Source organism: Sus scrofa, chromosome 7, assembly GCF_000003025.6.
Source record: "Sus scrofa isolate TJ Tabasco breed Duroc chromosome 7, Sscrofa11.1, whole genome shotgun sequence".
NCBI lineage: Eukaryota > Metazoa > Chordata > Mammalia > Artiodactyla > Suidae > Sus > Sus scrofa.
In genome coordinates, this window is record NC_010449.5 from 68,654,375 (window position 1) to 68,661,960 (window position 7,586).

At 38.3% G+C, this 7,586-nt stretch overlaps 1 pseudogene; it reads left to right on the forward strand.

Moving 5' to 3' along the window:
- On the forward strand, positions 2,761–3,728 carry LOC110261684 (annotated as a pseudogene).

The window sequence follows — 7,586 nt, forward strand, 5'->3', positions numbered from 1 at the left end:
ATTTGAGACCAAATCAAAATAATTTCAGGACTAAGTCCTACCATATCTGTATGCCTTTCCTTTAACCTCTTTCTTACTTTCTCCCAAATCTCCGTATCAAAAGACCCATGCGGTGGAAACCATGGGCAGTGAACTTGCACAGCAGTTAAGAACTTTCAGCAGAGCCTTGGTGGAGAGTTCTAGCCCATTAGCTTGACCCAGAGCTTGTAATACCCAAATATATTGCTTTTGCTCTGGCTGGAGAGTATTCCCTATGTCCTCTCTATCGAGGTATTCCCACAGCAGTGGAGTCTAATACAGGTCTACTGTCCCTTACCTTTCCGGTGGGATTGTTGAGTCCCTTGGCGCATCTGTTTTTTCTCATTCTGCAGTTGCTCCTCCGTTGTGTAGACTCGCACTTCTGTCACGTCGGATTTTGGTCACATCGGGGTCACCACTCGTCGGGGTATGTCACCGGCAATGCTGTTCTCCACATCCTACGTGGAGCCAGTCGCGGCTTAAAGAAAGAGAGGAGACTTGGGTCTCGTGGCAAGAAGCCCAAGTGCCAAATAGGCCCTTAGGCTGTCCTTTTATTGAAGGAGAAGCATAAGTCCACGTGTCCACAAACCCTGTTCCCAGTTAAAGGTTAAACAGATACAATCAAGCAGGAATAGATACAGGTTAAAAAGATTGAACAGATACAAACAGGTCATAAACGGAGACAAGACAGTCTAAGCAGGGAGGGATCTGATTCTTATCAAGCAGAGCATTCTCTGCAAGAGGCTTGACAGTATTCCGTCAAGCCTCTTATTCAACTCTAAACTATAGGTGGCATTTTATGGAGGCTTACTTAATTATAAGGAACACTATGCTAAGCTATTTTCTTGTATTTTTCCCCACAACTCTTTACAGTGAGAAATGCTTCTCTGGTTTGTGATAAGTTCTATTGGCAGCAGCAATCATCTTTGAATGCTACAGAATGTAAGCCTTTGATTTTCCGCCTGGAAGCTCTTTTTTTATGCCTTAAGGCATTAAAGAGTACCTGAGCTGGTAACAAATCTGGAAATACATTTTTCATTTTTATTAACTACATTACAGCCTAGAGACCCTAAACAAATCAGATCCAAATGATTAAGCTGATTCATTGTTAGGAGAATGAACTGATGACGTTGCACAGTCAGGGTCACCCTTATTTAAAATTCTTCCATTTGTTCACTGGTGTCCAGCCAGGATCTGACAGTCAGTTCTTAGAGGATGTTGGTGAAAAGGATGCTGATGGAATTGCACTTTCCCCAAAAACCTATTTTGGCTGAAAGCAGTGCAGAGGTTCTTGACTTACCTCTCAGAATGTTAAGGATACAAATAGAAAACTTGATGCTCTTGATCAGATTTTGACCATAAGATAAAATTTTTGGGGAATGAACAGTGTAAAGAGAACCTTGAGGAAGTCAGATATTTGTACAGCCTGTTTGGAGCACAGTTTGACTGTATTTTTCAATTAATGTGTGTATTCTTTCAATCAGCTTTTACATTTCCAGGACTGTAACAAATATTACTTTCACATTTGCTATAACAGAGATAGTGACCTTAAGCTTCTTTGTTTGACAGCTCTAAATATGGAACTTATTTGTCACTGACAAAAATAGTTTGCTAAGGAGAAGAAATGTTTATATCATTTCTTTCTCATTTCTTTGGCTCTGTAGAATTCTGCAATATGCTGGAAGCTTTGTTTAGACAACTGTAATATATCCTGTATCCTCAGAGGTTAGAATCACAATTAATCAAAATGACATTTCTCATGACATCTGAATTATTAAGGATGATATGTGTTTTGCTTCATTTATAAAGAAATATGGAAAATAAATTTCTAAAAGTTCTGAAACATATATATGATAAAGGAAGAATACAAAGTTATGTGTGCAGTTTGGTTGTTTATATACTAGAATGAATATGTGTGTGTGTGTGTGTGTGTGTGTGTGTGTGTGTGTGTATAAATTAGGTTAAAGACATTTATTCCAGCATGTTTGTAATAACATAAGGATAGAAATATCCCCAAAGACCATTAACATGGGACTGGTGAAAAAGTTAGGATTCATTCAAACAGTGGAAGTTATACAGTTGTAAACAAAAATGAAGTGTTATTTGTGCTGATGTGAAACAATATCCAAGGTCTATTGCCAAGTAAAAAGCAATTTGTAAGACAGTGTGTATGGTCTGATCCATCTTGGGTTTAAAATGTGGTAAGTACACATGTATATGTAAATGTGCATGAAATGCAGAGAGTATTTCCAAAGAATACACAAAACATATAATAATGTTAACCTCTGGGAGAAGAGGGGGTGACTTGCTCTTTAGTTTTATGGTCCTTTTTATACTATGTGTGAGTGTGTGTGTTTTTAATTTAGAAGAATAAAAAACTACAGTTTCACCTCAGTTAAGTATTGCCAGAGAGGATAAAGGCCAGAATCATTCCATATGAACCTCAGCATGTGGGAATACAGGTTTGGAAAAATTCATACAAAAGATTGGCATGATTCTGTGACATGAAACTCTTCAAAGAAAATGTGATTTAAGCAGGACAGAATTCTTTTTTTTTTTTTGTCTTTTTGCCTTTTCTTGAGCCGCTCCCATGGCACATGGAGGTTCCCAGGCTAGGGGTCAAATCAGAGCTGTAGCCACCGGCCTCCACAGCTCACGGCAACACCAGATCCTTAACCCACTGAGCAAGACCAGGGAATGAACCCGCAACCTCATGGTTCCTAGTCGGATTTGTTAACCACTGAGCCACGATGGAAACTCCAGGACAGAATTCTTAACACAATATAATTCTGATATTGTAATCAGAAATGATCCAGTTAAAAAACATGGAAAAGAAGAAGATATTTCTAGAGAGCTCTTTGTTAAACTCAAATTTTAAAAGGATGTGAATAAAAGATGAAAAGGACAGAAACCAAGAGAGCTTTAGAGAGTAGCCCAGAACTGTGTAAATGGTGTCAGGAAGAGTCATACCCCACTATGGCCAAGTGTATGGATGATAAACATCTACCATTGATTGAGCACATAGACTACACTGTGCATGGATCATCTCATTGGATTTTTAGGACAACTTCATGAATTATTCTCACACTTAGAATTCGACATTCAGTTGGGAATATTATCACAATTTTTGACTTATTTTCCTGACAAGAAAGTCAAGTACAGAGAGTCTACATAACTTGTATAAGATAATGCAACAGAAGAAGACTGGCCATGCTCTTAATTATTACATTATTCTTTCTCCAATAGCCAAGAACATGCCAACAGATAGAAGGGATGGGCTTTTTATCCAACATCTTAGCAAGGCTGCAGTGGTTGCAGCCGCTCTCCAAACTTCACTATGCTGCCCAAGGATGATGAGAAGAAGAAAGATGCCTAGAAGTCGGCCAAGAAAAACAAAGATCCAGTGAACAAATCTGGGGGCAAGGCCGAAAAGAAGAAGTGGTCCAAGGACAGAGTTCAGGACAAGCTCAATACCCTATCTTGTTGGATAGAGACATATGACAAACTCTGTAAGGTGGTTCCCAGCCACAAGCTCATAGCCTAACTCTCATCTCTGAGAGACTGAAGATTCATGGTGCTCTGACCAGGGCAGCCCTTCAGGAGCTCCTTAGTAAAGGACTTATTAAGCTGGTTTCTAAGCACAGAGCCCAAGTAACCTGCACCAGAAACACCAAGGGTGGAGATGTCCAGCTGCTTGTGAGGATGCGTGAATAGGTCCTTCTAGCTGTACATTTTGAAAAATAAAACTTTATTAAAAAAGAAGTGATGGCTCTATTCTAGCAAAGAAAATTTTAGCAAAGTTAAAGGAAAAGTTCTACATTAAAAATTTTTTTGATTACAGAATATAAGATAATTTTGTTGCAGTCATTAAGTTCAATGAGAATATCATGAAACAGCTTTTAGAATACAACATTATTGTACAATACATACTTTATTGTAACAGAGTATGAAGTATGAAGAAAATGGCAGACTTAATTCAACAACCACACCTGGAGCTCTTTTTAAAAACATGAAACTTAAAAAAAAAGACCCATTGATGGTATTAAAGAAAAAATTTGGAAAAAAAAATGCCAGAAATTTCCCCACCACAATTACTGATTTTAAATTTTTTTCATGTTTTTTCCAAGTATCATTTCACAAGCAGATGTGTTTTAATGCAATCGTTTGTATAAACTATTTTGCATTTTCTTTTCCCACACATCACACATAATCATTTTAATTATCATTTTGGGGCTGAATAATTTTCTGTCATGTTGATGTACCATAATTTACTAAACCAAATTGTTGGGTACTTAGCCTGTTTGCATTTTCTTTCCACTATAAGGAAATGTCATTTTGATCAATTGGGATTCTGACTTTTCTGTGTAGGATGTATTATAGTTGTCTAAACATAGCTCCTGCTGGTTATGGATTTTTTCAGAGCCAATGGAATAAAAACAGAATGATAAAACATTTCTATATTTCTTCTTCATTAGCCAACGATTTTTTCTGTCAGTGACTTGAGCCATGCCCAAGCAAAGGAGCCTGAGGTCAATGACAACTATCCCAAAGCTTGTCTTATTATGTGAAAGCCAAACTCCAGTGTAATGTCTCCAGGGAAAGAGATTAAATACAAGTTTCTTCAGATTCGAGTAACTGCAGTAGTAATGTAGGAAATGAGAAATCAGTGATGAACTACTGGGATATATTGGCTGGTCTGTAAAAAAAAAAACAGTAAGTAAAAAAACCTGAAAATTATTTCATTCCTTGAGCAAATTCAGCTTGACCATGATATTTCCCAAAGCCATACCCTCTCTTGTCCACCTAGTGAACTTTAATTTCTTCCTTAAGAGTCAGCTCAGCTGTCGCCATTTTTGTGAGGCTTTTCTTCTCCTTTCCAGCACAGAACTCTGTAGTACACCCCTCTTACTGCCTTCATCCTAACATTGGCAACTCTGTTTTTTGGAATAAACTAATGGGTTCTTTGGGGATGGACTTTGTCTTGCTCATTGTTCTAGCTCCACCATCTATCATAGTACGTGGCATGTAGTAATGTTTTAAAAAGAGTTTAGTGAGTGTTTGTTAAGTGCATTAGAGTGAACAGTAAGAATCTATTTCATCTGTTGTACTTTGTCCAACAACTTAAATACCAAGGGATGTCCCAGTTTTTAATTTATAGCAGGTGCATGCATATGCACCCACAACTCCCACTCCCTACCCCCTGCCCCCCACCACACACTTGTTCCAAGGGAAAGTTGGAAAGACATTCTCTGGCTTTTACATCCTCTGCTACAGAAGAGGTCACCGAGGAGTCGGGGAAGCTGGGAATGGGTAAAAGCCAGCCATTCAGTGGTAGCTGGTCAGCACCTAAGACGTATTCTGGAAGTTCCCAATGTGGCTCAGTGGTAACGAATCCAACTGGTATTCATGAGGACACAGGTTCAATCCCTGGCCTCGCTCAGTGGGCGAAGGATCTAGCATTGCCGTGAGCTGCAGTGTCTGTCACAGACGCAGCTTTGATCCCATGTTTCTGTGACGACTGTGCTGTAGGCCAGCAGCTGCAGCTCCGACTCAACCCCTAGCCTGGGAACTTCCATATGCCGTGGGTGTGGCCCTAAAAAGACAAAAATAAATAAATAAAAGAAAGAAAGAAAGAAAGAAAGAAAGAAAGAAAGAATTAAAAAAATAAAATGTATTCCATCATGCTAGGGTTGCAGAGCACCCCTTTTAGAGCATGTTTTTTATACATATGGGAAGATCTTCATATTTTAAAGTGGTGATTCTTCCCCACAATCTCTATACCTTTGTTAAAGCTGAAAAATTTGTTTATTCATCTTGCCACTCACAGAGCCAAACTGTTTGAAATAGCTTATCTTCAGAAAGTAATAAGAGATGTAAGGAAAAGGATTACCAGGGTCTGTGTATTGACAGGAAGGAAGTTCCAGACATGTGAGGACATTCCTAGCCTTAATGCCAGGTTTTTTTTGTTTTGTTTTGTTTTTTAATGCTTTATACACTTCGTTTGAATGTCTAAATCTGTCAGCATGTCCAGACATCATGTCCAGACACTTGCCCCAGTTCTGCCTTTCCAGCTTTATTTCAGTCACATTCCTTTCTCTTAGGTCAGCAACTTTAGTCAGCACCCCTTCTTTCTCAAATGCACATTTGGATGTGTACCCTACTACTCTACCAACAAAGTCTCAGTCCTTGTCATTTTAGCTTTTCACTTCTCTGTTCTTAAAAATTACTGATGGATCATATGATTTTCTTAAAACTTTGCAAGGCTAAGTTACTATCAGGCAGCTAGCCTTCGACTGTTAGAACATTTAATTAGAGATTTCAGGGTTAGATCTTTGCCAGTGGCATTTATTTTTAGGATTCTTCTTTATTCATATAGAAGCAAGCTTTGTGATTCTTAGAGGTAGCCAATAAGTTAGAGGCTCACACAACATATCTGTACACACAGCTGTTTTATAATACACAGGGAAATACCAGATCATCAGAGAACGTCCAGTAGCACCCTGATTCAGGCAAAATTCTCTCCCAAACATGGTTGGATTAATAACCATTCCAGGTTTCAGGCAGCAATGAACACCTTCTAAGAGGTACCTACAGGTAGTTTAAAGTCAAATCCTGTCAATATTGTAGAATGAAGAATTGAAAGGATGGATTTTTTGAGCGTGATTCCAAGAACATGTGATGTCAGGTGAAACTAATATATTGACAGGCTTGCTAAACTAGCAGTTAAGAGGAATAGCATTTATACATACAACATGTGGATTTTATCAACTTGTTTAACTACATCCTGTGATATTCTTTGAAAGAAAATGGAGAGAAACAGGCTAGGTAAGAGTAAGGTTAATGACTTAAGATGATTGAACAGCTTTATCCCAAAATTCTTATTAAAGCGGATCAATTTGAGTTTTGGGGACTACTTTAATGCCAGGTTACAGGATTAAATACTTGCTGTAGTCAACGTTTTTCTAAAATGTAACCCAGATATTGACTGCCCCATCATTCTTCTGTTCCATCATGCTTGCATGCTGATGATGAGGAATCCACTCACATCAGAAAGTAAGCAATGTAGATTTTACTGAAGATTCCATAAGTCAGAGGAGAGGTTTTATATTGTATACTTCAAAGTTAATAATTTATTCCTTCCGTCCGACTTTTCTAAATTTTGTTGTCTCTTTGCTGCTGTGTTGCCACTGAGAATTTTTTCTCTGCATTTTTTTTCTGATACTTTGCCCTGCATTTCTAGTTCTTGTTTTTCCTCTCTTCAATTTTCCCTAGGTGTTTTGAATTCCTTTCCAAAGTAGAGCCTTTTTCCCACTTTTTAAAAGTTTTGTTGAAGTATAGTTGATTTACAGTGTTGTTATCATTTCTGCGTACAACAAAGTGATTCAGTTATACATATACACACATCCATTCCTTTTCCAGACTCTTTTCCCTTATAGATTATCACAGAATGTTGGGTAGAGTTCCCTGTGCTGTACAGCAGGGCCCCCTTTGGATACCATAGTGTGCACATGCCAATTCCAAACCCCTAATCTATCCCTCCCTCCTACCTGTCCCCTTTGGTAACCATA